The 19,760-nt window shown below is 36.8% G+C and overlaps 1 long non-coding RNA gene across 1 annotated transcript in view; it reads right to left on the reverse strand.

Moving 5' to 3' along the window:
• The window catches only part of LOC121027315 (uncharacterized), a 79,749-nt gene extending 63,383 nt beyond the window's left edge, over window positions 1–16,366 (reverse strand). Inside the window, exon 1 of the long non-coding RNA XR_005788662.1 lies at window positions 16,256–16,366. This is a non-coding gene — a long non-coding RNA (uncharacterized LOC121027315). The remainder of the gene's footprint in view (window positions 1–16,255) is intronic.
• Between the last annotated feature and the right edge of the window lie 3,394 nt (window positions 16,367–19,760).

Here is a 19,760-nt window from a genome sequence, read left to right on the forward strand (position 1 = left end):
TTCAACAGCACATTAAAAAGATAATACATCATGACCAAGTGGGATTTATCCCTCAGATGCAAGAATGGTTCTACATGCATAAATCAATCATTGTGCTATATAACACATTAACAGAATAAAGGATAAAAAGCACATGATCATCACAGTAAGTGCAGAAAAGGAACTTCATGAAATTCACATGTTTTCATGATAAACACTCTTAACCAATTAAGTATAGAAGGAAATTACCTCAACACAGTAAAGGCCATATATGAAAAGTCCACAGCTAATATTGAATAAATGAAAGCTTTTCCTCTAAGAACTGGAATAAGATAAGGATGCTCACCTTGCCACTTCTATTCAACATAATACTGGAAGTCCTACACAGAGCAATTAGGGAAGAAAAGGAAATAAAAGGAATTTAAGGAAGAAGTAAAATTATCTCTGCAGAGGACATCATCTTATGTGTAAAACCCCCAAATAATTCACAAAAAAACTGTTAAAACTAATAAATGAATTCAGTAAAGTTGCAGTGTTTTCTTGAATGTAACACTAAAAGCACAGGAGAGAAAGCAAAAATCAACAAGTAGAATAATGTCAAACTAAAACGTTTCTGCACAGCAAAGGAAACAATCAACAAAATAAAAATGCTACCTACAATATGGGATAAGTGTTTCTAAATCACATATTCAACAAAGGGTTAATATCCAAAATATATAAGGAACTCTTATAAAACAATAGTCAAGAGAAAAAAAGAAAAAAAAAACACTAAATAATTGCATTTAAAAATGGGGAAAGGAGGGACGCCTGGGTGGCTCAGTCGGTTAAGCGTCCGACTTCAGCTCAGGTCACGATCTCGCGGTCCGCGAGTTCGAGCCCCGCGTCGGGCTCTGGGCTGATGGCTCAGAGCCTGGAGCCTGCTTCCAATTCTGTGTCTCCCTCTCTCTCTGCCCCTCCCCTGTTCATGCTGTGTCTCTCTCTGTCTCAAAAATAAATAAACGTTAAAAAAAAATTAAAAAAAATATGGGCAAAGGAACTTAATATACTCTTCTCCAAAGAAGAGATACAAGTAGTCACCAGATATATAAAAAGTTGCTCAACATCACTAACCATCAGGGAAATTCAAATCAAAATTACAATAATATGTCACCTCAACCATGTTAGGATGCCTTTTACAAAAAATACAAAACACAACAACACTAACAAATGTTGGCAAGAGTGTGGAGAAGAGGAACCCTTGAGCGCCACTGGTAGAAATGTAAATTGGCACAGCCACTATGGAAAACAGTATGCAGGTTCCTCAAAACATTAAAAATAAAACTATCATATGACCCAGCAATCCCACTTCTGGGTATAGATCCAAAGTAATTTAATCAGGATCTCCAAGACATACCTTTACATCCACTGAAGCATTATTCACAATAGCCAAGACATTGAAGCAATCTAAATGTCCATCTATGGATGAATTTATATATGTGTAGATAGATAGATAGATAGATAGATAGATAGATAGATAGATAGATAGAAATATAGATATAGCATAGTGCTTATAGTTAACAATATTGTATTGCATACTCAAAAATATGCTGAAGATAGATCTTATGTCAAAGTTCTTATCACACGTAGTAGTAGTAGTAATAATAATAATAGTAAGTGGGAAGAAACATTTGGAGATAAAGGATAGGTTTATGGCATAGATAGATTACAGTGATGGTTTCATGGGTGTATACTTATGTCCAAATTCATCAAGTTGTATACATTAATTATGTAACGTTTTTGTGTATCAAAAATGAATTAATACAAAAAACAGTGAAATGCTTATCTTTTTTTTTTTTCCAGAAAAGTTTGGCTCCTCTGGAGCAGGCACCAAGTAGACAACAATTTAAATGGGACTAGGTTTTTCTGGGAAAGTGCGAGCTGGCCAAATAGGAGCACTAAAATGTTTGTAAGGGAGTCATTTTTGGAGAGTCAATGTAAGATATAACCAATGTTCATTAACAAGAGAGGATATAGAACTTTAATTTTCAGATATTTGGATTTTAAAGACTTTTTCTCACGCTAGAAACTCACAAATGTTGTATTTTCCCTTTCCAAGTAAATATACTTAAAAAAATAAACAAAATTCTCCATGTATTATCACCATCATTTCATTACATCGAAATAAAGACCAAAAGGTAGGAAGGATACAACCTTGAATGAAGGACAGCACTTCAAATTAAATTAAATTAATTTTCTGGAAAATTCACAATGTTGTTCTTATTTTCTGATTTTATCTCAGTGAAAATGTGCTCATGGACCACCACAGTGTCACTGACCTATATTGGCAATCATGGTGTATAGCATCGACATAGAGTAAAGAAGACCTGACCCTGGACCCTAGTTCTGACTACTATCAACAATATGATTTTTGGAAGCTTGCAGCCTTTTTGTGACTCTCTGCAAAATGAGATACCTCATCTGTACATTGCAGGAATAAGCACTACTCACAGAGTTTTTATGAATATCACATTTGATCACATACGTAAATTGCCTTCTATAATGCCTGGATTGTATTAAGCAGTCTTTTATGATAGTTGTTGTTATTATTTTCCTCTTTTCCTTCTATGGAACTGCTATTAAAGATTTTTTTCTTCCTCATCTTCAGAGTCTCTTATTAAAGAAATCAGGCAAAAAATTCTAACTGATGTCAATTCTAGTTAAAGCAGCAAAGGTCTTTTATTATTAAGACAAAAGAGACTTAGGTAACCTAGTATGGTAGCTATTTTATATTTGCTTCCAAAATGGTAAGAACTCAATGTAATTTTCAGTTAGAATTATATAATCCTAAATTTGGGTTATATCTCTTTTTTTTTAATAGACTTTATTTTGTAGTTATTTTTAAAAACAAAATAGTGCATATTTTTCTTTTAGTGTGTTAATTATAATTTATAATTTTAAATTTATAATTTATCCAAAGATAATAATTAGAAAATCTAAGAGCTGGTCTTTCACATATCAGTAAGAAGTCTAGTTGGTCCTAAGATAGATTTTGACATTCTCTTGAATAAAAGTCTTCAAAAGGTTTTCACAAAGTTAGAGTCAACCCAATATATACAAGAAATTTAAATATTAATTTGTTCATTTGAGGATGGAGATTAGAATATTTTATGTTGCCTTAGAATTGCAGCCAAATTCTGAAAGCTCACTCAAAAGTAAGTCACCAAACACATGCTACCAGGACCTACCCAACCATCACCCCTATGCAACCCCCTGTTTACCTACTCAACCAGAAGCCTAGGGAGTCTGATAAATTTCTCCAAGTAGTAGTTATCCACCAAGAGAAAGAATGCATTGGGAAGGAGATGCTTTCACAGATGATTGAGGAGATGCTTTGAGAGAAACCATTCACAGAGACTCAGGTTGACTGCATGTATGGCTTTTTCTAATATCAAAATAGTGTGTCTTTTGTAACACCAACCAACTCTCTAATTCTCCAACAGCATCTGGGTGTTAAACAATTCAACTCAATTCTTGCAGTAACTGCCCAGTGCTAGCACAATCCCCCCTCACCCCAACTCCCAGGTTAAGCTTAGTCTCACAAAACTGGCTTCACTTCAGATGCCAGCCCAAAATGGGAGTACCCCGGTACTCACACTTCTGCCCAGCTGACTACAAATTTCAGGGCTGTCACAACTCCATCTTCAGGTTTGATAATTCAGTAGAATGACTTATAGAACTCAGGTAAGCACTTTACTTACAATTACTAGTCTATTATAAAAGATAACTTAGAAAAAGACAAATGGAAGAGATGCATAAGGCAAAGTTTGGGGCGGGGGGGGGGCAAGCTTCCAAGCCGACTCTGGGAGTACCACTTTCCCAGCACAGTGATGTATTCACCAACCTGGAAAGTTCCCTGACCCCATTATTAATAGTAAATGGAGGTTTCATTATATGGACACAATTAATTAAATCACTGGCAATTGATGATTGAACTCATTCTCTAGCATCTTTCTGATCCACAGAAGTTAGGGAGTAGGTCTGACAGTTCTAACCCTCTAAACATGTGGTTGATTTTTGGGAGACAAAACTTCACCCTAAAGCTACATAGGGATATACCAAAGCCATTAGCATATGAAGACAGTGGATTTCAAGGGGCTGTGTGCCAGGAACTGGAGAGAAAGACCAAATATTTATTATTTACTATACCACACTTATTATTTACTATACCAAGTAAAGGCAACTTGGCACCTTATCCCCCTTGGATGTTGGCTAGGCTGTATGACGTGATGACTGCCCTCATGTCACTTCCAGATAGAGGCAGAGAGAACAATAACAACAAAACAAAAAAAGCAGAGAGAATAAAGCTTGTGTTCTTTTAATATTTGTCAGAGACTTTCTTTGGGGGTGGGGGAAGCAAGAATTTAACATAACTCATTTAAGGACAATGAATAGAATTTATTCTTCAATAAATTGGTTATTTATTCATTCAATATGTATATTTTTGAGTGCCCTTAAACCAAACACTGTTCTAGTTGTGCCAGACAGAGCTGCAAACAGGACAAAGACCCTGCTCTGTTTACGGAATGTATGTTGTGATGGAGGAGACACACAGGAGACAAGTAAGCTCATATATGTAATAGTTTCAAAGTAAGTGATATATAGAAAAAGAGCAGGGGCACCTGGGTGGCTCAGCTAGTTAAGAGTCCGACTTTTGGTTCTGGCTCAGGTCATGATTTCACAGTTTTGTGAGTTCAAACCCCACATTGGACTCTGCACTGACAGCATGGAGCCTACTTAGGATTCTCTCTCAATATCTCTCTTGTCTCTCTCTGCACGTCCACCACTTGCTGTCTCTGTCTCTCTCAAAATAAATACATAAACTTAAAAAAAAAAAAAGAGGGATGCCTGGGTGGCTCTGTCGGTTAGGCGTACAACTTTGGCTCAGGTCGTGATCTCACAGCTGGTGGGTTTGAGCCCTGTGCTGGGCTCCGTGCTGACAGCTCAGAACCTAGAGCCTGGTTCAGATTCTGGGCCTCCCTCTCTCTGCTGCTTCCCTGTTCACACACACACTCTCTCTCTCAAAAATAAATAAACATTAAAAAATATTTTTTAAAGAAAAAGCAGGTAAGGGTACAGGGAGTTGGGGTAGTGGTGTGGGGTTATTTTAGAGAAGCCCTCATTGTGAAGATTATATCTGAGTAGAGATTTGAAGGAAATGTGGAAGCAAGACACAGGAAAATCCAGTGGACTTATTTTGCTATTTCTCAAAATGGAATGGATACAGATAGTTTAAAATAACTAAAGAAGAAATTCAGGTTATAATAATGATAGTCCAAAGTAGAAAAGGAGAATTTATATCATGTAATTATCTGATAAGCATGTCTTGTTTATATTTTACCAACAACCTTTCTTTGTGTAGCAATCTTCACAAAAATGAAGAAAACTCATATCCAGTCTTCTGACTCTCACACAGACTAATGCTTTACAAGAAAGTATTTTTTTTAAATCATGAAAACTGTATATTGCCTTCTAATCAATATGTGGAAATCAATGATCCAATGATACCTAATGAGATTTTAGGAATGTAATGCTTCTTCTAGTGTTTTAAATGTGAACGTTTGAATTGTACAGATCAATAGACAATGATCTAAATGGCCCTATCTGGCAGGCAGGCAGGTATCGCCAAGGAAAAAAAAACTAGGCCTTGCAGGCACTTGGTACAATCACTTCTTTCTTTAAAACCACAAAACAAATGCTCATCTTTCTGTAATATTTCTCTTATTTGAATTATATTCAGTTTGGGATTTGGTTTTTGATCCCTACCACACTTTCTGCACTTTAGAACAGGAACAGTGCTTTAATCATTGTTCCAATGATGAAACAGTAAGTTCATGGTTGGGCTTCTGACTATAAACCTTTATTTCCACCAATTCTTACATAAAGATAAACACAACCCTATACTGTTTTTCTTCTAACATTTTTTTTCTAATTTAATAATGTGCCTTCCTATATCAGAAAGTCTATACTTTTTGTTGTACCTGCATAGTATTTCATCGTGTGGCTGTACTTCCACTGCCATTAATAACTTTGTGCTTTGTGGTAGGCAGAATTCTAAGATGACCACCCATGACCCCCACTCTTATATAATCCCCCAGCCTTTGACTGTGGGAGGTACCTGTAAATATGATGGAAGGTCACTCCCATGATAAGGTTACGTTATATGGCACAGTTGGCCTTAAGAAAGAGATTATCCTAGGTAGGCCTGATCTAATTAGTTCTTAAAAGGGACCAGGCTCTTTCTGAAGAAAGGTATTCAAAGTAAGAGAAGATTCTCCAAGGTTGGTTTTCAGGATGGGGGAAGAAACATGACAAGCAATGTGGGCAATTTTCAGTTGCTGAGAGCAACCCACAGCCCACAGCCAGTAAGAAAATGGAGGCCTCAGTGCTTTAACTGCAAGAAACTGAATCCCACCAACAACCTGAAGGAGCTTGGTAGAAACCTCCAAGCTCCAGATGACAAGACAGTTTTGATTTCAACCTATGATGCCCTGAGAGGAGAATCCAGTTATGTCTTTGGCTGGCTTCTGACCTATAGAAACTGTGAGATAATAAATTGGTGGTGTTTTAAGCCTTTAAATTCGTAGTGATTTGTTACATGGCTCTTCTTTATCAGGTTTCCCCTGGTTATAATTACTAGATTACTTCTTTTCCATATAAACTTTTTAACATCAATTTCACAGTTCCAGAAAAATAAAATCAATGGTACTCTGTTGAATTAATTTAGGGACAACTGACATCTTCCTTTAAGCATTTTTTTTAAATCTTAAACATTTATGTTTTAAGATTATCTTAATTCTTTCCATTTGTTATGACTACTTTTATTAAACAGAGGAAAATATTCACTGAGGTAAGTTGGATTTCCTGTTATTTAGCATAGGTTTCTTCCCAAAACAATTAGGCTTGCGCTTTCTAGCAGTTTCCCAGGGATGCCATAGAGCCACAAATTGGATGGCTTAAAAAAAGTAGACATTTATTGCTGCACAGTTATGGAGGCTAGAAAGCCAAAATCAAAGTATCAGCGAAGTTGATTTCTTCCGAGGCTGTGAAGGTGAATTTGTTCCATACCCTTCTCCAAGCTTCTGATGGCTTCAGGCATTCCTTTGTTTATAGATGGCATTTTCCCTGTGTCTTCCCTGTATTTATGCCTATTGCTGGATTCAAATTTCCCCTTTTTATAAGGGCATAGCCATATTGGATAGCCCCACACTAGACCTCATTTTAACTTGATCATCTGCAAAGACCTTATTTCCCAGTAAGGCCACATTCACAGTCACTGGGAGTTAGGACTTCCACATCTTTTAGAGGCACAGCTTTCAACCCACAGTCGGCCTCTTCAGTGGTCCGTTTTTTTTATGTTTATTTATATTTGAAAGAGAGACAGAGAGTGGGGGGTGGGGTGCAGAGAGTGAGGGGCACAGAATCTGAAGCAGGCTGCAGGTTAGACCTGTCAGCTGTCAGTACAGACTCCAGTGCCGGGTTAGAATTCAGGAACCATGAGAACATGACCTGAGCTGAAGTCTGACACTCAACTGAGCCACCCAGACACCCCTTCTTCAGCGGCTCTTACGGACAATAAGAACTCTAATAAAAAATATGGAGAGTGATTTTTTAAAAATCTTTTCTAGCTCTGCAACCTTATAACTAAGTAACTTGTGATTTTTGTAAAGCAAAGATAGTAAAAATAATAAAATGTTAAGCTTTCCTAAGCCTGAGACTTCACAATTCTTAAATGATAAGTTCAGCTTAAAACTAAAAGGGTCATTCTTTTTAAAGAACTTTCTGATTCATCAGATTCTTAAGGAGAAAAAACAAACCAACTAAACTCAAAATCTGTCAACTACAAAGATATTTGAAATAAAAAAACTTAATTTTACTTTATGGCATTACTTGAAATTTAGTTCGCATTTCAGAGGGAAGGTACACTTGAATTTTTATGAGTCCTCTCAGAGTTTAATGAGTTTTATTTCTTAAGTAAACCTTTATTGGAGGAAATTAAGATCTTACAAGATCTTAAATGGAGCAAAAGCTAAATCAAAAGCCAGTGGTGGGGAAGGTCGTAACCTTAGACACAATCGCTTAATCATTTGTTACCATATGTTGGAAATCCATTATACCTCAGCTTGCAGCCTTTGAGAGCACACTTAACCTGGGTCTGAAAGTAAGGAAAGACTTGTGTGCCTGGAAGTCAAATATTAGTCTGGATCAGATCTAATGTGACATTTACCATATAGATCTTCCTTGACTTAAAACGGGGTTACAATTAGAAAAAACCATCATAAGTTGAAAATATCCTAAGTCAAAAATTCATTTAATGCACCTAACCTACTGACCATCAGAGCTTAGCCTCACCTATGTTAAATGTGCTCTGAACACTTACATTAGCCTACAGATGGGAAAAATTATCTATCATAAAGACTATGCTATACTAAAGTGTTGAACATTTTTGTAATTTATTCAATATTGGATTGAAAATGAAAAAAAAATGGTTGTATGGGTACACAATGTTCTTAAGTGTATCTGTTGTTTACCCTTGTGGTCGTGTGGCTGACTGGGGGTCATGAAGCTCACTGCCAGTGCCTAGCATCAAAGATCGCGAGTCCAGGAAAAGATGACAATTCAAAATTCAAAGGCTAGGTTTTGCCAAATACATATGTCTTTCACACCATTGTAAAGTCAAAAAATCATAAGTTGAATCATCATAGATCATTGTCTCTACTCTGTTATTTCCACCTCCTTATGTGTGTGTATGTGTGTGTGCACACATGCACACATTTGATAGTGATGAACATGGTAGTCAAGGTTTGAGGGAGGAGTGGAAAGAAGGAACGAAGTTGAATCCAAATTCCATTTTTCCTCTTGTTAACTGTAATTCTACTCTTCTCCTCTGTATGCATGCATAATATCTTTGCTTTTTTTTTTTTTTGTATTTGTGAGAACAATTGGCTAAATGCCATTGAAAATAGCCTTTTCTCTTTCTCCTTCCTTTCTTCTCACTCCAGCTTTGCCACTGTCTTCCACTATTGTATCAAGTGGCCTTGCCACTGGAGCTAGCAATCAGCAATGGAGACTATGCATACTGGAATCACCTCTATATTTAGAATATCACCCTGAATTCTACCCTTCATCTTTGGAAATGTAGCACCCTTAAAGCCATAAAAATCTAACCAACTCACTCAGCTCAGGAAAATCACCTATTGTTTGTTATAGTTGATGTTGATGTTCTTATTTTTATCTTTTCTTAGCTTTTATCTTTTCTTTTTCCTTTTCACATGAGTGGATTTGTAGAGTGTTGAGACAAAAAGAGGAAGAGAATCAAGCTAGCCGGGGTGAGCAGGCTTCTTGATGGACAGACAGAAGGAGAGATGAGTGCTCAGATATCCTATCAAGGTCAGTCGACATAGAAGGATAGACTTTACTATATTCTTAGTGTAATTATAATATATCACAGTTAAGGAACCACAAGACCTCTGGTTAGGTCAAACCTCCACAGATAAGTAACCTGAGGACACAATCTTGCAAACAGTGGCTGTTGAAGAGTTCACTGATTACTCCCAATACACATTCTTTCCTCCTTCCTTTTAGCAGTACATTTTGGTTTCATAGCTAGAGACTATATTTTGAAACTTCCTGAATTAGTTTTCTATTGCTGCCACAACAAATTTTCAAAATTTACCAGCTGAAAATAACACCCCTTAATATCGCACAGTTCTGTAGACAAGAAATGCCAGAGGATCCAGCTGAGTTATCAACTCAGGGCTGCACAAGGCTAAAATCAAGATGGTGGCTGGGCTGGGCTCTTACCTGGAGATTTTGAGAAAGAATCTGCTTCTAATCTCAGTAAAATTATTGGCAGAATTCAGTTCCTTCCTATTTTTAAAGTTGAGGTCTCTGTTTGCTTAATTATATAGCCTTTCATATTCAAATGAATAATGGCTCATTGAATCCGTCACACTAAATCTCTGACTTCTCTTAACACCAGAGAAAGATCTCTGCTCCTGGAGTTATAGTAGGCCCAATCAGATAATGTAGGATAATCTACCTATCTTAAAGTTAGCTCATTAGTAATCTTAGTTACATCCCTTTTGGTATATAATTCAACATGTTCACTGGAGGAGGGCAAAAGTCATGGATGGCCAAATTCTGCCTACTACACTTCTCCTACAGTAGATGGCCATTACAGAGCCACCACTCTGCATAATACCAAGGGGCATCATACACATAAAATTCACTGCAAATGATGCCCCTTGGAGGTACACAACATGGGAGAAATACACTATATAACTAGGTTTTAGATAGTGGGATGTAAATGTAAATAATGTGTCTGACTTCCAATTATTTTAAATTTTATATTGAGAAAGAAAGAGAGTGAGTGAGCAGAGGAGAAGGGAAGTGGGAGAGCCCAGCATGAGGATCAATCCCACGACCGTGAGATCATGAATTGAACTGAACTGAAATCAAGAGTTGGAAATTCAACAGACTGAGCCACCCAGGCAATCTCTGATTCTTTTAAACACAAAATATCTTGCCCTGTTCTTTTTCCTTCTCCTTTTTTTCTAACTTGAAAATGGCAATGTGAGCAATGTGGGAAGCTGTATATTAAAAATGACAAAGCTATCTTGTCATTCCTGAACATTCATCTATGACACATTAAGTAAAAAAGGAAAACAATTCTATCTTGTTTAAGTCACTGTATTTTATAGGTTTTTTGTTGTTGTTGTTGTTGTTATAGTAGTTTAGCTTGCTAAGAGGTCGCAGAATTAGGATTAAAATCGAGGCCATTTAATTCCTAGTCAGGACTTTTTATTGCCATATTGTCTCTCTTTATTCACATATGTGTTTAGTTCTAAATACTGCCACTAATCATGGAACTTATTGTTTCAGGTTGCTTCTCATTTGGTAGGTCTTTCATCCTTTGGCCTCAAGTTCATTATTATCCTCTTATGTTCTCTAAAACTTCTGAAAGAGTCTGATATTGGGGAGAGATGGCAGGTCTGGATGGAGTTGGAAAAGGCATGGTTAGGGTTGGTAATAATGAGGGTGAGTGACAAAGTTGGGTGAATCTGGCTTATGGAACACCTCAAGTCCCTTTATAAGAAGTCTTGGAGTAAAAAATGAGTTTCATTATTTATACAAATTCCTGAAAAGTGGTGGATAATTCCAGCACATAATAAAATGTATCATAATAAAGGGAAAGCAATAGATGTCATAGTAAATAGAAAAAAGTCAGCATGTCCATTTTTCATACAACATCAATATGAAGAGTAACTAAATAATTTATAGAAAAAAGCAGGTATCTAAAATTATGCATTCATAAAATAAAAAAAAAAACCTTACTGACAATGCCTAATCAAGCTTTAGATAGCATTTTTCTATATCCAATAGATCTATTTTTCTCCAACTTCTTCATTAAATGGCATTCAAAGTCTTTGTCATATTCCAGATTTAGCAATTTCATTCATCTTGGCAGCAGTGTGAGTATTGTTCTGGATGAAGCCTTCTCTAAGGAGAGAATGCAGCCAATGTCTGTGATCCCTTAGTCCTTTTCATTCTGGCTGATAACTTTCATCTTGACTCCAATTGCTTCAATGGCTCTGAGCCTCCCTGAAATATTACTGATGATTTTAGGCATTATATCTATTTTTTAAAAAATTAACCCTCAGAAAACACATAAGTTCACAGAGTACAGTCTAAGACAACTTTCAGAGTACAATACCAAAAGCAACTGGGATTTTCCCAGCAGATGTTGGCTGGGAAATCACTTTGCATTGTACTGAGTACTTCTATATCAGGCTTTACCTTGACACTTAGAAGCACTTTTGAACAAACTAATGGATGACCGATAGTATAATCTCCACCCTGAAGAAAATTTCTTAGACATTTTAAACTGTATAATTGTATACAATTTATTCCTATTTGTTAACAAAGGTGCTATTTTTTCACTCTATTCTCAAAAAGTATAAAATAATTATGTATAAACTGAGTTGCCAGTTGATCTGCCACAGATATTTGTTATTTGCTCTAGTGGCAGCTGAGGAATGAAAGGTGGATGTTTAGGGAAGGTAAACGTGACATTACAAGCAGAGAGGAGACAATAAAAGTCAGCAGGGCCCCTGGAGATGGGCTCTTGATAACCTACATTGTCTTTTCCAAAATTACTAAGTATCTCTGCATCTGTTTCCTTGTATAAGACATCGGGAGCCAGTACCTCCCTCTCCATGTATATTTGAAGATAATATGAGGACACAATAGAAAGCCTCTAAACATAATTCTTGCAATTTAGTTGGCCTCCAAGCATGGTTCCCTCTCACTACTCCCACATACTCTTAGCCCTGATAGAGGAGACTCTAGCAAGGAACAGATTTAAAGAGTGAGATATTCTCTGGGTACAAATTCACTAAAAGCCTCTACTATCTAAAATTGCAGAGGTAGATAGGATCAGTATCCTCGGCCAAGCCACTCCCAGTTAATAGCTCCCTTTCTTAAAGGAGTATGTTATACCTAAGTTTACCCCATGTATTAATTTCCTCTGGCTCTGTAAAAATGAACCAGAAATTTAGTGGTTTAAAACAACACAAACTTGTTATTTCACAGTTTCCATGTGTCAGGTCGTCAGAGTATGGTTGGATGGGTAAGGAAGACCTTAGGGTCTTCCCAGGTTATAAGCAAAGAATCCTCTGGGGGTGTGTTCTCATCTGTAGTTTGCTGTCCTCTTCCAGGTTGTTGGAAGAATTCAGTTTCCTGAAGTTTTTGGACTGAGACCTCTTTCTTCATGGCTGTTGGTGGTGGGCCACTCTCTGTAACTAGAGGCCACTATCAGGTCCTAGTAAAGCTGCCACAACATTGATACTTACTTCTTCAAAACAAGCAGAACCTTCTATAGTATGACCTAACCAAGAAAGTAATTGCCCTATTAGATTCTCACATCCCACCCACACTCAAGGGGACAGAATGAAGTAGGAAATTTAGGCCAGTTGGTGGAAATCTTGGACACCATCACAGAATTCTGTCTGCCATACTCAACCCATTTTAAAACAAGATAATCTGATTCTTAGAGTCAGGTAATACTGTCCCACTGAAAATACATAATCTAAACTACATCCATGCATGATTTCTTTCCTTTCTGTATCCTGTTTACCCTGCCCCTTACAGGTTTCTCCTGACACATTCCCTTAGTAAGTCACTCGTACATGAATACTCATCATAGGCTCTGTCCCTAGAGATCCCAAATAAAGACACCTTACATTCTTGTCTAGTTACATACTTTATAATGATTCTAATGTAAGTTCCGCATTTTTCTTTTGTCTTATTTATTTCTGAGAACTGTTCCACAAGAATTTTTAGATAATTTCATCAAGTTAAATTCTAATTGGAACTTGATTTTAATTACATTAAACCTACAATATAAGGTTAGACAAGCTGACATTTTGACAACATTCAGACTTACTAGAAATATGGCATATTGCTTCATTTACTCAAGAATTCTTTCATGCCTCTCAGTAAAATATCACATGAATTTCTTATTAGTGTATATATTTTACATTAGTTGTTACTGTGAATGGAAATTTTTTACCATGATTATTTTACTTTATGTTTGTTGTTACTATAGAAGTGAAGGGGGTGCCTGGGTGGCTCAGTCGGTTAAGCATCTGACTCAATTTCAGCTCAGGTTATGATTTCACAGTTCATGAGTTTGAGCCCTGCACCAGACTCTTCACTGTCAGCACAGAGCTTGCTTGGGATTCTCTGTCTCTCTCTCCCTGCACCTCCCCTGCTTGCACTTTCTCTCTTGGTCAAAAATAAACAGTTAAAAAAAAAGAAGCAGTGAACATTTTATCTTTATAAATGCTTTCAAAGACATATTTAAGAATAAAACCAATGCATTTTCAGATGATGCCAAGTAGAACTGTTAATATCTTAGGAATAGGTAAAGAATTGTAAGTTAACCAAAAGCAGATGGAAAGAAAATTAGGATCAAAACACAAGTGTGCACTGGGGCGCTTGGGTGGCTCAGACAGCTAAGTGTCTGACTCTTGATTTCAGCTCAGGTCATGATCTCATGATCATGAAATAGAGCTCTGCATCAGGCTCTGTGCTGACAGCATGGAGCCTGCTTGGGATTCTCTTTCTCTCTCTCCCTCTGCCCCTCCCCAGCTGGTGCAGGAACTCTCTCCTTCTCTCTCTCTCAAAAAGAAACAAACAAAACACACAAGTGTGCACTGAATGGTTTTTTATAAAAAAGACTATAAGGAAAGACATTACAGGATAAAACAAAAGAAGACAAAATGGGCTGAGATCATAGTAGCTCATAAGTTAAGCAGAAGCGGAAGCTGTATAATGCTCTCTGAAAACAAACAAACACTGAACAAGACGCTAGAATGTTAAAAAAGAAAAGGTCAAGCAAGGGCCTACAAATAGTCATTTTTCTTTATTCAGCACTAACTGGGCCCGTGTTATAATACTGCATTGTTGAAAGCCAATATTTCTACCCATAATATATTCTTTCTTAGCAGTTTACTTTCTTTTACTAATTGTTTTGGAATCATCAAATCATAAACTGTTGGATCTACCTGACAACTTAGAGACTTCCTACTTTATCTTTCTTATTTAAAAAATAAGGAAGTTAAGCTCCAATTAGGTAAAGTTAAGCTCTAATTAGACAAAATTATTTTCCCTATGATTTCTCTTTTTAGTTAGAGGCATCAGAATTCATCCAAACCAGAAATCTAGGTCATCTTAAAATTCCTCTTCTTTTCATCCCATATCCAATCAGTGATCCAAGTGCCTTGTATTTTTGTATCCTGAGCATCTCACTAACTCATAGCCACTGAGGTAGTTCAAGTCTGCATCATTGCCTTCACTCTTTCATGCCACAAATATTTCTGTGCACCTTCTGCAGACACACACTGCTCCAGATGCTACAAATACAGTAGCAAAATTTTGTTCGTTTCTGTATTAGCTTCTCCTGTATTCCTGATTTTGATCCACTTTCAGTATGTTTACTGGAGATTGCTTTACAAAACACAAATCTTACTATGATTTCCCTTGCACGAAATTCTCAGTAGCTCACCACTACCATGTGGGATGAGCATGAACCCCATTAGCTTTCCTTGGTGTAATCCTTCTTCATGTTTCAGCTCCCTTTCCTGCTTTATGTACGTGTTTGTGGTCTGCCACCCCCCACAGATCCTGGGCTATTGCCACACAGAAATATTAACTTTTAACACAAACATGACAGTTTCATATTATGAAGTTAGAATGTGAGCCCCTATTTGTCTAGTATATTTGGGGAAAAGTGAAAATGCCTTGTCCTAATTCTGAGTCATCCCATTGGCTGTTGCTACTTTATGAGATATGGCTTCCCGCCTACACTCAGCTCTAACTTTGTCATTCACTCTGTGGCTGGGTACCACCTGATACTACAGGATGCTGTGTTCCTCTATGTAATGTTGCCTCTGCAGTAATAACTGCACTGAAAATGATATGGGGACAGCCATTCCTTCCTTTATGCACCCATCCCTTAATTCTCCATAACAGTCACTACAAAAAGTCTTGTGTATGTAACAAACTTTATTGCAGTGTCCATAACTGGAATAGTTAAAATAAAGAGATAACAGGTTTAGAAGCTATGTATAATGGTTCCTAGTGTCTGAGGAAAAGGAATCCTTGATGCCTTTGTTCCTAGCCTTGCTTCCCAACCTGAAAGATTTTTCTCTTCTCTCCCTCTGAAAGAATTGGATTCTTCACTGTGCCCCGGGTAAGTATTCACCCCACCGTACCCCAGCCCTAGAGACACTGTCCCATCTGTAGTCATTGAAGTTGCTCCAGCTTTCAAACCATGAGGCCTTAGCCGTAGGGAGTACATCAGAAAAGCTCCAAGAAATGCGTTGGCCCATCATATGTATTCTTCTGTACAATCTGCATGGCAGTGTGAGATACCAGTATACCTCCTAAATTTTCCTGTAGGTTTGGGGTGAGTAACTGCTGAAACACACACACACACACACACACACACACACACACACACACACATATATATATATATATATACATTTATACACACAGAGATACTTATATACCTACACACCCAGAAGCCTTTTATAAGGGCATTGGAAATAATAGAATAAAACCACTTTAAGGCAAAAAATTTTTTTCTATATGCAATGTATAAAGCCTGCTTTATATTCCCTGGCTACAACGTATATAGAGCTGAATGTTTTAATAAAGAAAAAAAATTTACCTTCTTTTTACCTTCTTTTTGTAAGTCCCAGATAATGCCCAAAGGATTCTTGGGTTTTTAAGAAGTGAACCATAATGATACCTTGACAAACACCAGAAGTACCACTGTATGCCCCTGTCCAGAAGAGAAAATAAAAAATAAATAAAAATAAAAAGAGAAGAGAAGAAAGAAGACAAGGAAAGAGAAGCTAGATATGTCAAAGTTAAAGAAATAAAAGGGATTGTCCTTTTATGTAAAATATTTTCATATGTCATTCCTCCTGCTGAAAATGCCACCTTTTTAAATAAAAAGGTTCAATTTGAAATGTCTTCTCTGTGATGCTTTCCCTTACTCCCCTGTAGAGCGAGCCAATAGTCTCCTCTGGGCTTCTCGTAATAACCTGCACTTACCTTTACTATACCTCTTAACACATTTCTATATATTTTTAATCTGTCTGTCCCATGCAGCCTGTGTGCTCTTATGAGGGCAAGAACTATGTTTTATTAATTCTTGTCTTCTAGCAGTTTGTCACAGTAGGTGCTTAATAAACGTTTTGTGAATAAATGAGAGAAGGAATAATTCCCCCCAATTATACCAGTTAATGACAGAGTAAATAGCAAAACTCAGACTTTCTGACTCCTAGTCTAGTATTTTTCACAATCATTATCTAACTGAATCTCCAAGTAACAGTTAATTTCCAAATTACAGGCTTGAAATCTAAGAGGTTTAATGAATTTTTCAAGGTCACACTGATAATGTTGTGTCATTTCAGTCAGGATAGGTTAGGTTATGCTGTCTTAATAACCTCAAGATTGAAAGACCTAAAACAAAGGCTTGTTTGTTGTTCCTGCTACAGGTCCACCGTAGGTTGGGGTTGGGGGGATCCATATCTTTATCCAAAGACAAAGTTTGGTAGAGCAGCCACAGTCTTGAACATTGCTTATGTCTGTGCTAAAGGGAAAAAAAAAGTGTTCTGGAACAATACTAGCTATGCCCTGGAAGTAACACATGCTGCTTCTACTCACAAGTCAGTGAATAAAACTAGTCATATGACTATCTATAGATAGTCCCCACCCATCAAGAAGTAGATCATGAAATGCCATTCTGCCGCATTACTGGAAATGTAAATTGCTTAAGACTATTACCATACTCACATGTAATACATAGGTATACCACAGCTGTTGGAGTATAATTTTTATTTCCAGCCTAATATTCTCTTGACCAAGCAACTCCTCATTTTAGAAAAGATACAGTAGATACAGGATGGATTTTAAGAGGATTCAGCTAAGACAAAATAAATGTGAAGTAATTCAAGGAATTATACATTTTAGCTTAAAATCAAGATATGAATGAAAACTAGCTGTCTTCATCCACAGAGCAGGTGATTATAAGGAAAAACCATGACTAGTGCTAGTTGTTCTCAGGTCATTCAATATAGAGAAATGGGCTTAAAGTCAATTGTAAAAAGTTAAATTGGGTGATTTACACAAGTGTTATATAAAAACATCATAACATACATACACACACACTTAAAAGGACATTGTAGTAGGAAAGCCTAGGATTCTAGGCCTAAGTTCATCACTAATTAGCAATGTGTCCTTGGGTCTTTTGTAGGCATATATCTTGCTGTATAAAATAAAAATTTGGAGAGATACATAAGGTTCCTTGCAACTTAAAATTATTTGGCCTATGTAAACTAACTTGTCATAATGCAGTTTGGAGTAACTACTACAGTCATTAGTGTGATAATAACTGCTAGAGCAAGTACATTCCCAAATTTCAATGGCTTAAAATAATTTTATTTTTTACCTGCGTAACAATATTCCTATTGGCAGAGACCTTTTTTCCACACTGTGATTCAGGGATGTATGTTCCTTCCATCTAGTGTCTTCATCATCCACTGGGGCCTCAGAGGTTTCTGCTTCTAGTCAGTAAAAGCAAGAAGAGTGGAGAGACCAAGCCCAGAAGTGGAACACATCACTTCTGCTCACTTTCTGTTGGGCAACCTTCTTATTGGTGAGAACACTTATTGGTGAGTCCCCTGTGGATGCAGAGAACACTTATTGGTGAGTCCCCTCTGGATGCAGAGGGAACTGGAAAAAGCAGTTCCTGGCTGGAGACTCCTCTCCCAGGACCTACTTCATGCTGTGAAAGTAGGGATTCAAATTTTTTCAGAGAACGTCTAGTTGTCTCTGCCACAGTCTTTCTTGACAGCTACCTTCTTCCTTTGTGGAATTAACCTCTCCTCTGTTGCTTACCTCGTACTCAGAATACCATTAGGGCACCATCACTTGGTTCCTTTATATGCTACATATTCAAGGGACCACTTTTTTTTCAGCCTTGCACTTCCCAGCACATAACCCTATACCAGGAACCGAGCAATTATTCAATAACAAATTTTGATCAAATCGATTTACTCAAAGCTCTCTCTGCCACCACTGTGGGGTCTATTTAGTTTTTTGTTTGTTTTCCCACAGTTATGTGAGCTTGGGAAGCTATCTTAAATCTTTAATAATTTTGTTACAGAACTTTAGCAGAACCCAGTGATCCTACATAATTGTTAAGGGTGTTATAGGAAAAAACATATACTAAGTGTCTAAATATGCATGATAAATCCCAGGCTTTCATTCTTCGCTAACAACAGCTCCTTTGTAAGTAGATGGCAGGAAAGGTTCTTCCTGATCTTAGGGCCAGGACTTGAAGTATTCTTTCATTCTTTCAGTTTATGTCTATAAACCTTGGTTTTTAAGTGAAAAAGGTATAAATCATAATACCTCTATAAGACAGAGTAAGTAGAATATGTAAGCTTAAAGGTATGTGCACCCTGAAAAACATTTACACTTTATAAAGAACATCTGAGAAGATTTTATAAGTAACAATGAAACATTTTGGGAAAATTAACTCTTGGGTCAAGTCTTATTTAGTCTGGATCAAATACGTAAATATATAATTTTATGTTTAATGTAGAATTCATTCATTTATCCAACAAACATTTATTAAGCACCTACTTTGGCTTGTTAACCTAGATTATTTAGGAAAAAAATCTCACCATTCATCCAAATCACCTGGATAATTATCAAATGCCCTATACTGGATATGCAGTAAGGTCCATGGGGAGTTTTTAATTCTAGCTTGTAGCTCTCTAAGGACAAGAGCCCACAGCTACCCATTGCTTGAATTCCCAATAAATATTTAAGGAATAAATTACTATCAAAATAAATTATCTGCACAGTTTTTCAATCCATATTAAGATTTTTTATTTATGACAATGATGAAAGTTTACCAAAATCCAGTGATCCTGGAAAATGGCAATTAAAAGAAAATTCTTTTGTGTTCCAGGCTTTACTGCAAAGAGACAACCTTCCCCATCTGAGTTTGGTAAAGACTCACAGATGCTCTCCTATGTGAGATGCTTTCTTACCTATGACAGGACCAGACAAAAACTCCCAATTACTTTTTTTTTTTTTTTTTGCCTATTAATGATGAGCTGAAATGCTTCTCCTCACTGATCAATCAGAACAGATGC

The sequence above is a fragment of the Herpailurus yagouaroundi genome, unplaced genomic scaffold (genome assembly GCF_014898765.1).
Source record: "Herpailurus yagouaroundi ecotype Mexico unplaced genomic scaffold, PumYag 77, whole genome shotgun sequence".
Classification (NCBI taxonomy): domain Eukaryota; kingdom Metazoa; phylum Chordata; class Mammalia; order Carnivora; family Felidae; genus Herpailurus; species Herpailurus yagouaroundi.